At 37.9% G+C, this 12,523-nt stretch overlaps 1 protein-coding gene across 5 annotated transcripts in view; it reads left to right on the forward strand.

Annotated features, from left to right (window-relative positions):
* The first annotated feature begins 6,788 nt into the window (after nt 1-6,788).
* LOC145985387 (monocarboxylate transporter 14-like) overlaps nt 6,789-12,523 on the forward strand; it is a 95,639-nt gene continuing 89,904 nt past the window's right edge. For 2 of the 5 annotated variants that reach the window (XM_083119357.1, XM_083119360.1), the window contains exon 1: nt 11,265-11,395. The gene's annotated coding sequence lies outside the window, so the exon portion shown is untranslated. Of the gene's footprint in view, nt 6,931-11,264; nt 11,396-12,523 lie in introns of those variants that run through there. The other 3 variants (XM_083119359.1, XM_083119356.1, XM_083119358.1) reach the window with 3 other exon arrangements.

A 12,523-nucleotide genomic window follows, 5' to 3' on the forward strand; every position in this document is an offset into this window, starting at 1 on the left:
CTTCTGTTCTGGCCCATGTCTCCTCACGTTCCTCCCTTATGTTGTAGAAAACAAGGTTATTTCTTCTTGATTGACTTTCCAATCTATCTATAGCGTCCTCGTTCATGTTCATTAGCACTTGTTGCTTAAGCCTGTCATTTTCTTGTCTCGTGTCATTCAGTTCCTTCGTGAGTTTGGATATTTCACCCTTCAACATGGCCGTATCTTTCGTCACTGACAAGGGAGGTTATCTAAGTGTCCCCCTCCTCCGATTTCCATGAAACTTGGCAATTGTATAGAGGGGCCCAAAGGAAGAAATACGTGTTTTTTGTTTCGGCTAAAAAACTGTTCTAGGGGCAAACCCGCATCCTCAAATGTCAAGATGAGGACAAATTGAAGTGGGGATCTGACCCCTGTGTCCCCCTCCGATTTCTATGAAACTGGGCAATTGTATAAAGAGGCCCAAATGAAAAATACGCGTTTTTTTGTTTCGGCTAAAAAACTGTTTTCGGGGTAAAAAAAAAAACCTCTCAAATGTCAAAATGAGGACAAATTGAAGTGGGAATCTGACCCCTATGTCCCCCTCCGATTTCCATGAAACTTGGGAGGTGTATAGAGGGGCCCAAAGGAAGAAATACGTGTTTTTTTGTTTCGGCTAAAAAACTGTTCTAGGGGGCAACCCCCCCTCCTCAAATGGCAACATGAGGACAAATTGAAATGGGGATCTGACCCCTGTGTCCTCCTCCGATTTCCACAAAACTTAGCAGGTGTATAGAGGGGCCCAAAGGAAGAAATACGTGTTTTTTTGTTTCAGCTAAAAAACTGTTTTAGAGGGCAAATCGTGAGTGTAGTTCTTAGCCCCCCTATCTTGGTTATGTGTAGACGTAGCTCTTCAGAGCTATACCCCCTCTTACGAATCACCTCTCGCAGCCAATTAACTTCGAATATCAGGTTTTCACATAGCCTATTTACGATCCCGAAAGATAAACAAACTCTTGTTTATAGAATTCGTAATAATTCCACGCGACTGTACTTTTATGTTTATAGTTGTTATTAATAACTGCCTCATTTTTTTTACGTGATATCATACTTTTCCTCATGGCTAGTAAATATGGTTCTCTATTTTACACACACACACACATTTATCGAGAAACAATATTTTCTAGGGCTTTCTTGATTGATTGAATTGGTGTTTTAAGTCCACTTTATGCACAGTAAGGCTAATCGGGACTGGACCTACAGTTTAAAGTGGAATCCGAACCACTCGAACCCGGGACCCCTTGAAGGCGACGACGTCTGGGGCTTTCTTATTTACATTAATTATAATTTTAAAATTGTTATAACCCAAAACAAAAAGGACGAAAATACAGGGGGAAAATGTCAGCTTAATACAAAGGAAACATATGTTAATATAAAGTTATCGGATAGGGCATAGTGTATAATAATAAATACTTACTCACTTAATACATTTTTTATTTTAATATGGTGAGTTTTTCCGATTCCTACTCCCGCCGTTGAATTGCACATACTCGCAAGTCGGAACAAGAAGAAACACAGAAGCGTAGTGTAAAAATCTAAATTTTTGTATTATACACGCATTGCAGCTAGGAAGGACCAAAATTCCGTCAAGTCTAGTGCTCCTTGTGCATAAACATACTATATTTAGCTCGTCTGAGCAACAGTATGTAACAATGTTATTCGTACACATAGAATTTCCGAGGCTACTAGTAAATATAATCATTTTCATATGTACCTGGAAATAAATGTTAATGAAGGTTTCACCAACAAATGTTAATAAAAATGTATGTTCAAAGTGTATAAACAGAGCATATAATTTGTGTTTCATGCAACATTGTTATTCATACAGGTACAGCACCTTCAAGGCGCTGTAGTACAGGCAAGAGTTTCAATCTTCCTCGCATACAGCGCCACCGCTATTCGGGCGATTTCGTGCAGTTTGCAACTTCGTAACAAGTTTGAACATGCAGGCGCGCTCCCCGTCAAGCGGAATGCTGGCGTAGGTATTGTTGTAGGTCTATCGTCTATCTATCAGCGTGTTCGAAATGGCCAAGGTGAAGGAACTTAGTTCCGATCTGAAGGATGTTATTATAAATTTGGCACTTAGAGGTTATTCGTTAAGAAAAATTGGACAAACAGTCAATAAATCACACTCCACAGTTCAATACATAGTAAACAAATTTAGAGTGGAAGGTTCAACACAGAACCGAGAAAACCAAAAGAGAGACGGTTGAATAAACGTGATGAACGCTTTATTTTAAAAAGAGTGATAGAAAATCCCCGACTAAGTGTACCTCAGTTACGACCGTTAGTAGAAAATGTTGCTGAGATCATGTCCGATCAAACTGTCCCACGTGCCTTGTGGAAGCATGGATATCATGGCAGAATACCACGAAAGAGGCCGTATGTAAATAAGGTGAATCGTAGGAATAGACTTTCATTCGCGAAAGAGCACATTCACAAGGACCAGGAATTTTGGGATAGTGTCATATGGTCAGACGAGTACAAGATTAATATATACTGGTCAGATGGGATAAATAGGGTCTGGAGAAAATTAAATAAAGACAATGATCACATTAACATAGTTCCAACAGTAAAACACGGTGGTGGGTCATTAATGATTTGTCGTCCAAAGGTGTTGGTACCATCCAGTTTATTGATGGTGTCATGGATGCATATGTCTATTTGGACATATTGAAGAACAATGTAAAGCACAGTGCCCAATAAATGGACATGTCGTCTATCTACAGATTCCAACAAGACAATGACAGTAAGCATAAGGCGCGAGTTAACATGAATTGGCTAATATGGAATGTGCCCAAACTACTACAAACATCAGCTCAAAGTCCAGACTTAAATCCCATTGAGCATTTATGGTCAATTTTGAAGAAGCGAGTCCATAAAGCAGACGTCAAGTCCAAAGAAGAGTTGAAAACTGTTGTGCAAGCCGAGTGGAATAAAATAAGCTCTAAAACATGTCGGAAACTGGTTAATTCTATGAAGAACAAGCAGTAATTAAAGCCAAAGGATACGCATCAAAGCATTAGAACTGTCAGTCAATTTGCTCTGAATATACTTTTTTCTTTTATATTATTAAGTGTACGAATACAAAAGTTGTACAAAAAATGGCATGTTTCTCTTTCAGTTTCATTTAATTTATTATTGTCATTGGTTATACAGAATTTGGGTAAGATTTTATGTTCCTAATGATATTAGTTATTGAATTGTAAAGAAACAATTTCAGAAGAGTGTATTTCTTTCAGATATTAAAGCATTTTCTTTGAAAATCCGTGTGTACGAATAAGAATGTTACATACTGTACCCTGCCGTTCCGCATTAATTTATTAATTCTTAGGTTCAGGAGAATGTAATTTTCGGTAACTTATGACTTGCTATATAATCTTAAAGGTTTGCTAAACACATTTTTGTTATCGATTTACACGATAAATTCTTACGTTTGTTGAAAATAACGTTTGAATAGGCATCCTATCGCGCTCCAATGTAAGGCTTACGGCAGCCAGACGACGAACGAAATTCTTTAGGGACGCAACAGGAAAAGTGTGGCTATGAACAACCCCATTAACGGGTGTGGAAACGAAATGTATTTGGTTGGGACTGGAACGGGACGAAGAATTTTGAAATTTCCGACACCTTAGGCAGTAAAAAATTGCAACCCCCCCTCTCCATATCTTAGAAGACTGGGCCCCAACGATTAACTCAATGTACGTTTGTGTATATATTTTCCTTCTCTAATGTGCATCATCGGCAGACAAGGTAATGTGCAAAACTGTAGTGTAGTGCGCGTACTGCATGCAATTATATAATTGCCCAAATATTTCAATTCTTCAGTTCTAATTTTGATTATGACCGTGTGTGTAAATTTATAAATATGTTTATAGTTCTTTAGTCTTGTATCAGGTTTTGTTTCATGTAACAGTTAGCCTAACTAATATGAATAAAAATTATGAAGATAATCAGTGTGTTTGCATCTCGATTTACCTACTCATATTAAGTTTCACTTACATATGTGGGTGTGTTACAAGGAGCCAGTTGAGGTTTTATGTATAGCTAGCCGTGGAGAAAACAAGCAAATACTGTAAATTCATTTTTTGATGTTTTGTTGCCCAACTGGTTCCCGGAGGCACCGTTCCCTCCATGATGTGGTAGCTACCTATTTCTACCGGTAGGCAGTTAGCCGCCTATGTCCCCGAAAAGAGGATATTTCCAAATTCTCCTCTGAATCATTTTTCGAACCGGAAGAAGAGGACTTGTCCGGGTAAAAGAGGACGTCTGGTAATCCTATATGACTTGCGTCGCTGCACCTGTTACAGCGAGCCCACATGTGTTTCTCACTCAGGGTGCACACCCACAAACCTGATACCCTGCTACGTCACTTCACTACTTCCGTCGGGGATCATCTCCTGAGCGGTCAGCTGTACTCTCGAGAAGAGACATCAGCCTCTGTGACGCAGTGGTCAGCGTAAGGTGCTAGGAAGCCAGAGGTTCCAGGTTCGAACTTTGAATAAGGCTTGAGAATTTGTTCCATCATCCATTCGTCCTCATTGTCACGATTAACCCAATTGGTGGAAAAGTGACGTAAAATAACCGAAACAGGAAGAAAAGACCAGAGAAGAGTCCAAGACGAGTTTTAATAAATCGAGATGAACTCGTGAGCAAGACAATCCTCCTAATACACTAGACGAGCGTCTTCCTAGTAACTCCTCGCTCGAAGCGAGGGAGAAATATCGAGACGGGAGCGAGAGAAACTGTGCAGGGCGGTTTGAGATCTGGGACCCCCAAGCGCCCTCTTGAGTAGCATAAAGAACAGTATTTCTGATTACATAAGCATGGGTATTTGTTTTAAATAGAGTTGGACTTGTGTATACAAGTATTAATTGAAGTAACTGCTGCACGACATGCAAAATCATGAAGCAATTGAAGCTAAGAGTTTACTGTTATTTTGACGTCATTATGTAGGTATTAAATACGAGTAAACAAATTCGAGAACCTACAGAAAACTAAAATTAAATGGTATGAATCAGTTGTTAGCATATGCAGATGATGTAGACTTACTGGGGGATGATGTGAATACAATTAAAAATAATGCTAAAATATTTTTCAAAACTGCTAAAGATTTAGGTTTGGAAGTTAACAAAGAGAAAACTAAATATATGCTTACAGGCCGAAACCAAGTGTTAGGTAATAATCAAAATCTAATTATTGATAACAACTCGTTTGAACCAGTTTCCAAATTCAAATACTTAGGAGTAATATTAACAAATGAAAATTATATTAAAGAGGAAATAAAAAGTAGGCTTAATTCAGGAAATGCTTTTCTCTTCATAAACCTTTGTCTTCTCGTTTAATATCTAAGAAACTAAAAGTTAAAATATACAAAACAGTAATTTTGCCTGTAGTATTATATGGATGTGAAACTTGGTCCCTTACATTGAAAGAGGAACATAAATTGAGAGTATTTGAAAACAAGATCCTTAGGAAAATCTTTGGACCTAAAAGGGATGAGGGGACAGGTGAGTGGAGAAGGTTACATAATTTAGAACTACATAATTTGTATTCATGTCCAGATATTATTAGAATAATTAAATCAAGAAGACTTAGGTGGGCAGACCATGTGGCACGAATGGGAGAGGAAAGAGGAGTTTACAGGATTCTTGTTGGGAAACCTGATGGTAAGAGACCTGTAGGAAGGCCAAGACGAAGATGAAGGGACAACGTTGAGATGGACCTAAGGGAAATCGGTAGGGATGGAAAAGAGTATATAGATCTTGCTCAAGATAGGGAAAGATGGAAGGCCTGTGTTGCTGCAGCCATGAACCTTCGGGTTTAAGAAGGCTAGGGAGTTAGTTAGTTAGTTTTAGAAGAAACTTGCTGTTTAACAGTACACTTAAAGTATTTGGAAAAAAAATAAGCCTATTGTTTTTCATTAAAACCGTAAATGTATAATGTGGTCATGGTTTTTATTGGAGGTAGATGGGAAAGTATGGGGACCATGGTTGAAAGTGGGGAGAAGGAGGGATGCGGTGGACTGTAGAGGAGCGGAAATAAAGCACCTCGCCCGGGAGAAAATTTTATCTTCAGATGCCCCTGAACAGATAGAACTTGAAAGAAGGGAATAAAAAACAGGAGGAAGAAATAGGAAGATGAACGCTAAAGAAATTCACCCACAGAGAGAGATAGAGAACGAGACAGACAGAGAGAGAGAGAGAGAGAGAGAGAGAGAGAGAGGGGGATGGAGAAGATAGAGATAAGTCGAGACAACGAAACGACAGCAACTCGAGAATTGAAAGAAACGTTTAAAGAGAGAGAGAGAGAGAGGGGGGGGGGGGAAGGGAGATGAGAGCTCGAGGTGCGCAAATATAAGAGTCTACACAATAGTGCGGATGTTACGTATTTGACGTTATTTTCAGTTTGATTATACAACCTTAAAATACATCAGGATTATGGAGAAAGAGATTACAGACCAGTGTAAAGGTCACGCAACCCTAGCTGAAGTTACGAATCAAAGAATGCCCGTAATTCACGAGATCATTTCTTCAAATTTATCACATAAAACATGACATTGCACTTGAATCATTGATATGGGTTTTGGCGATAAACACAAGATACAGCACGCACGTTCTTTGATTGGATGAACTAACGAGAGTTAATAATGTGGACAAGGTCAAGCAGACTGACGAGACCAACTTATGCACGGAAGCTCCGCCTACTGTTCGTGACGTAAAAAAAACAAAATGTTGTCAGGCAACATAGCTTAGGAGGGAGTAGATCTTCTTCACCATCTAGGAAATCCCCGATCTTCAGTCGCCTGTCCGAAGAGAAGATTGAAATATGTGGATTCCTCAAAGTCCGTCTGTTACGTGACGCCTTAATACTAGTTACATTGGCGTAACCAAGTTTCCAGCACTAATTTAGGTAAGCCAATTTCGAACATTATAATGTAATGTAATTTTGTAGTCTGAAAAAAGGGGATTATCCAGAAATTTTAATTTGGAGGGGAGGCGTGAGGCAGTGTTTGAAATGGAGGGAAACCCCCGCACACAGACACTGTCAAACGTTGACTTAGGCCGTCAATTTTCGCTGCCATCTAAATACCGTAAAAGTGATCATTACCAGTGGTGGCGATTACGGGTGGGGGCGTAGGGTGGTTGCCCCCAACCTTTTGCAATTTTGGAACCCACTGACCATTACCGTTTTTAAAGTATTAACGACCATTACATAATTAATGTAATTTTCAGTTTTTTAAAGTATCTTAATGGTGCACGCAACTGTAATTATGTGTGATATAATATTCAAATTTAAGTAAAGAAACCGTTACGTTCTGTTTATGTAAATTAACAGGTCGACTTCTAAATTTTAACGGTAACCGCCAGCAGTGTATCTAACTGTTGAGGTTACTTTAGGGGGTATAACGCAGTGGTTTATTAGATTGACGTTATGTGAGACGTTCATAAGGCTCATCAATGTTCAGTTATTTCGGATAACATGCTGCAAAGTACACAAATATCTTACATACATGTATATAATATATATTTTTTATTATTGAGGGAGACACGACCCCCTCTCCCCCCATAAACAACATCCCATGCAAGGCCCACCCAAAATTTAAGATATATTTCTTATAAATTAACCATTGTTTATTCCTATGTAAGTAAAATGATTGTATTCAAAATTTATAGCTAGTAGTCTTGGATAAATATATATTTTTGGTTCATCATATACTGATATATTCTCGTACAGTTATATTTAAGCACAAAATAAATATTTTAATAATAATAATGCAAAGTAATTGTTGTTATTGGTAGATACTGCCATAAATTTTTGTTGTAGAAATCATAATTACAAAGAATGCTCTACATAAAGCTAATGGTACAGAAAATAGTAAAAAAAAATGACACATCAGAAAATAACTGTAATATAAACTCTTAATTACTTTTTAAGTAACGATAATTCGAAACGAGTTATTTTCCAAATTTAGCAACTGTATCGTTATTAATTATACAAACCATAGATCACATACGGTTACAAGAATATTTCGGAATATTGGCACTTTATGTGACTGATTGCACATGGAATGTTTGATGCAATAGCAGTCGACCATCAGTTATGTCTATTATGTAACTGCTACGTGACTTGCAATCTGAGGAAAGAGAAGAAAGTGTCGAGTGTTGTTTGCTTGCCTTTTGATTGGCATATTGCAGGCCTGTCCACTCCAGAGAGAACAAGTGTTAAAAAGCACGCAGTTATGCTGATACACGAGTTGCATTTATTGTTAAACAAGAGTTAGAAGGCAAGATGAATGAGGTTATAAGTCTCACACAAAACTTAATAACTGAGAAAAATGTTTACAATTTTTTCATCCACCTAAAATTAAATACGGAGACGAGAGTGGAGTTGGCACAGTCTCGTTTTGTCTCGTGTCTTGTTCTCGGTTTCGTCTACAACCACAAGTGGCTGTCTCGTTCTCGCTTAGGCCTCGAAGAAAAACCCTGGTTCCCATCCCGAGTCTCGAAATACTAAATGCATGAACTATAAATAAAACATTAATGAAACGTAAATTTATGTAAGGCTACATCGCATCTATAAAAAAAATGAACTCCGCTATCCAAATAGGTAGGTATCTTGCCCTTGGTGCAAGCGATCCGGGGTTCGATCCTCCAAAAACTTTCGGTGTTTACCCACCATCGTGAAGACAACTGGAAATCTACTTAGTGCCAGCCCCCGATCTCGAAAGCAACAGAACAGCTGCGATGGGACTCGATTCTCTGACCACGCAGTACCCAATGAAAACGTCGCTTGGCTATTGGGCAACGTAGCGTAGTTACTTTCTTTTTACCTGTAAATTATTATCACCGAACCAACTTCTTTAGTATGTGTGAGTAAGTCGAATACGGAATCAATTTTAACGAAGTCTAAATTTCCGTGTACTTGATTGATTGATTTGGTGTTTTGAGTCCAGTTTATGCACAGTAAGGCTAATCGGGACTGAACTTGCAGTTTAACCACTATGTGCCTGCACCGGCTATCGAACCCAGGGACCCCTTGGTTACAAGGCGACGATGCTACCACTGCGCCATCGGGGAGGCCCTTTCATGTACTTGACAATCCAAATGTACTAAACCGAAGAAAAGATAGTCTCGAACAGTAAGCCCCGGTTTCGTCCTGATTTCACAGGCGCCTGTCTCGTTTTTTTGGTGTTATTTCGACAAGTCTTAAAGGGTTTGATCCCGTTCTCATCTGATTTTTAAATCCTAGTCTCCGTCTCGGACTAGCATGTAATGCAGAGACGAGATAAAACATGTCTTTTCTAGGTACCATCCTTAGACATTATTATCTATGTATTAATTAGCGTGTTTATCGTTTAGCCTGATGAAGTGAATTCACAAGAGCTTTCACTCTTCTTTTTTTAAATAAAAATCGTTCTTATTGCAACTTCCAATTCACTTCCCAAAAATCACTGTTTACCCTGTCTCCCTATAATTAAGGCTTCCGCCAGTGATGTCACCAAATAATTTATTTCGGAAAGGCTCAAGATTGGACGAAGTATAATCAGGTGGGCCCTGCTTGGGTTGTCCCTCTCGATCTTTTATTTATTTCTCTCTCTCTCTCTCTCTCTGTGTTCCTCCGTTTCTCTTTTCCTCTACTTCTCTATCTCTTTCTTTCTTCCTCTGCTTCTTTACTTGTTTCTATCTCAATCTTTGTACTTCTCCCTCTCCTTGTGTATGTGTGCTTTCCTCTGATTCTCTCTTCCACTATTTATTTATCCTCTATTTCCCTTTTTATCTTTCTTTCTTTCTCTGCTTCACTACAGGTTTCTATCTAATTGTTTTTGTCTCTCTCTCTCTCTCTCTCTAACCTTGTTCCTCTACGTTTCCATTTTTCCTCTATATTTCTCTCTCTACCTTTATTTCTTCTCATCTGTTTCTTTACCCCCCTGTTTTGTTCCCTGTGTTCTCTGTTTCTATTTCCATATCTCTTTCTCTTTTCTCCCTGTTCTTATACCTCTCTTTATCTCATTCTTTCCATCTGTTTCTCTCTCTCTCTCTGTTCCTCTATCTTTCTCTCTTCTTTACATCTCCATCTCTTCCTACCTTTCTTTCTTCATGTTTCTTTACCTCTATCTCTTTATCTATCATCTTTTTGCTTTTTCTCTGTCTCATTCTTCCTGCTTCTCTTCTCCCTCCATTTTCTGTTCCTCTTTTCTCTCTACCCTATTGTCTATCTCTTTCTTCCTTCCTCTGTTTCTCTGCCTCTTCTCGTCACTTTCTTGCTCTTTATTCCTGTAACATTATTTCTATCTGTTTCTCTTACATCACCAGCCAAAATATTGAACGCAGCAGTAGAAGCTCAGAACTTACATGTGTCTCACCACGGCATCTATTTGCATCAATTCTGTCCTACTTTTTGCTTCATATTACAAGGTGTCCGAATTGAAACGCCCTAATGGAAACTATAACTCCGCATGTTTTTGATGTATCCAAATTAATTATACATCAATGAATGTGCATAGTTATAAAGTTTCTGTGAGCAAAGTAGTAATTAGTACATTTCTACATGTGCCCCACGAGTCGCACTGAGGATGTCCAGCCGATACTCTATTTCCCGCCAGGATGCCTGTAGCATGTGACTGAGTGACTGTCCCAACGGCAACTAATCCTTTCACGAAGCTGTTTGATTGTTGCCGCTTTGGTTGAATACACTGGACATCCTCCGTTGAGTACGACTCGTGAGGTGCTTGTAGAAATGTACAAAATGTACTAAAATGTATGAATTACTACTTTATTCACAGAAACTCTATGACTATGTATATTCATTGATGTATAATTCATTTTGATACATCAAATACACGTGGAGTTACAGGCAGTTGCCATTAGGGCGTTTCAATTCGGACACCCTATATAATAGGTGTAAGAGACGAAACCATAACAATAGACTACAACCAATTAACATGGTATGTTAATAAAGAACAATTGTCACCAACATTCAGGAAATTAATGTCAATGTCCCTCCTAACTGTAAAACCTAGCCGAAAAACAACTTTCTGTCGCTTTCCTTATCGTCCGTCGCTATTTCAACTTTGTCTATAAAATCCAATAGCCGATTGTGTTGGCTATAGATTCCATTGTTATTCGTGTTCGAAAACTTGCAGTGTAGAGTCATCTCAATCTTATTTACAAACAATACAAATCACTTTCTTTTCACACACTCTTCTCTCCTCGACCATAATCACAGAATGGCTTTCACTCTGTAGTTTTCGACTTCTATGAATAGCTTTCGCTAAGTGCGTGTCTATCGCATTAGCATAGAACTTGCTCAAGTTCGTGGTCTTGGTGTTGAATGACGAGCGAGACAAGATGTTAGGAATAGAACAACTTGGCTGGTGAGTCTTTTTAATATTTTTTTACGTGAAGTCAAATTCAGAAACGTGTAATCAAGGAACCATGGGTTCGATACCCGATGGAGGCACATTGCGCAGTGGTTCGTATTCCACTTTAAATTGTAGGTCCAGTCCTGATTAGCCTATCTGTGCATAAAATGGACTTGAAAACAACCATTCAAACAAACAAATTAAAAAAACAATCAATAAACATATGTTGAGATATTATTCATTTACTTTTGCTCATTTCTTGAATAAACAGCTGCGGTGGGCGAAATAATAATTTCGTATGTGTATATATATATATATATATATATATACACACATACGAAATTATTATATATATATATATATATATTATATATATATATATGTGTGTGTGTGTGTGTGTGTGTGTGTGTGTGTCTGTGTGTATGTATATATGTATTGCAACGTGGACACAGTTGAACTGCAGAGGTTCATCTGCTCTGTCTTCTGCTTATGTACTTTTACTAATGTATTATATATAGTATTTTATTTATTTGATTTGCTTTATTTTACATCGCTTTTTGTGCCACTTTTGGCTAATTTGCGAAGATGGTGATGAATGATTATATGATGAAGTTGATGAATGGACACTCACAAACATCCATGCCCATGCCGGGATTCGAACCCGGGACCCCTAGCGTCGTAGCGCGATGTGCTAACCACTCCGCCACGGGGGCTGGCTTCTAATGTAGAAGTCGAACAAAATTCTTGGTAGTATTTTTCTTTAATGTATAATAGTAAATCAAATAGTAAAACAAATTGGTTACGAGAAAGAAATAATTACCATAGCTCCAGGAACGTATCTAGAAACCTAGAAATATATTTCGGGGGAGATCCGAATCAAGTGTCTAAGTAATAATAGTAACAATAATGATAATAATAATAATATTTAAATTAAAGTAATTAAATAACTTCAATAAATTAAATTCTAAACAGTAAAAAAAGATGTAAATTTAATAATATTGTATTATTATTATTATGTAAGTAGGTAAAGAGGCAGTGTAACAATATAAATATAACAATACTTAGCTTATGTGTATTTAAGAAAGCCAAGACTTGTATAAAATAACTGCTCTGGCAAGGAAATAATGTGAAAAAGATAAA

This window comes from Lepisma saccharinum, chromosome 3 (assembly GCF_977018435.1).
Source record: "Lepisma saccharinum chromosome 3, izLepSacc3.1, whole genome shotgun sequence".
Classification (NCBI taxonomy): domain Eukaryota; kingdom Metazoa; phylum Arthropoda; class Insecta; order Zygentoma; family Lepismatidae; genus Lepisma; species Lepisma saccharinum.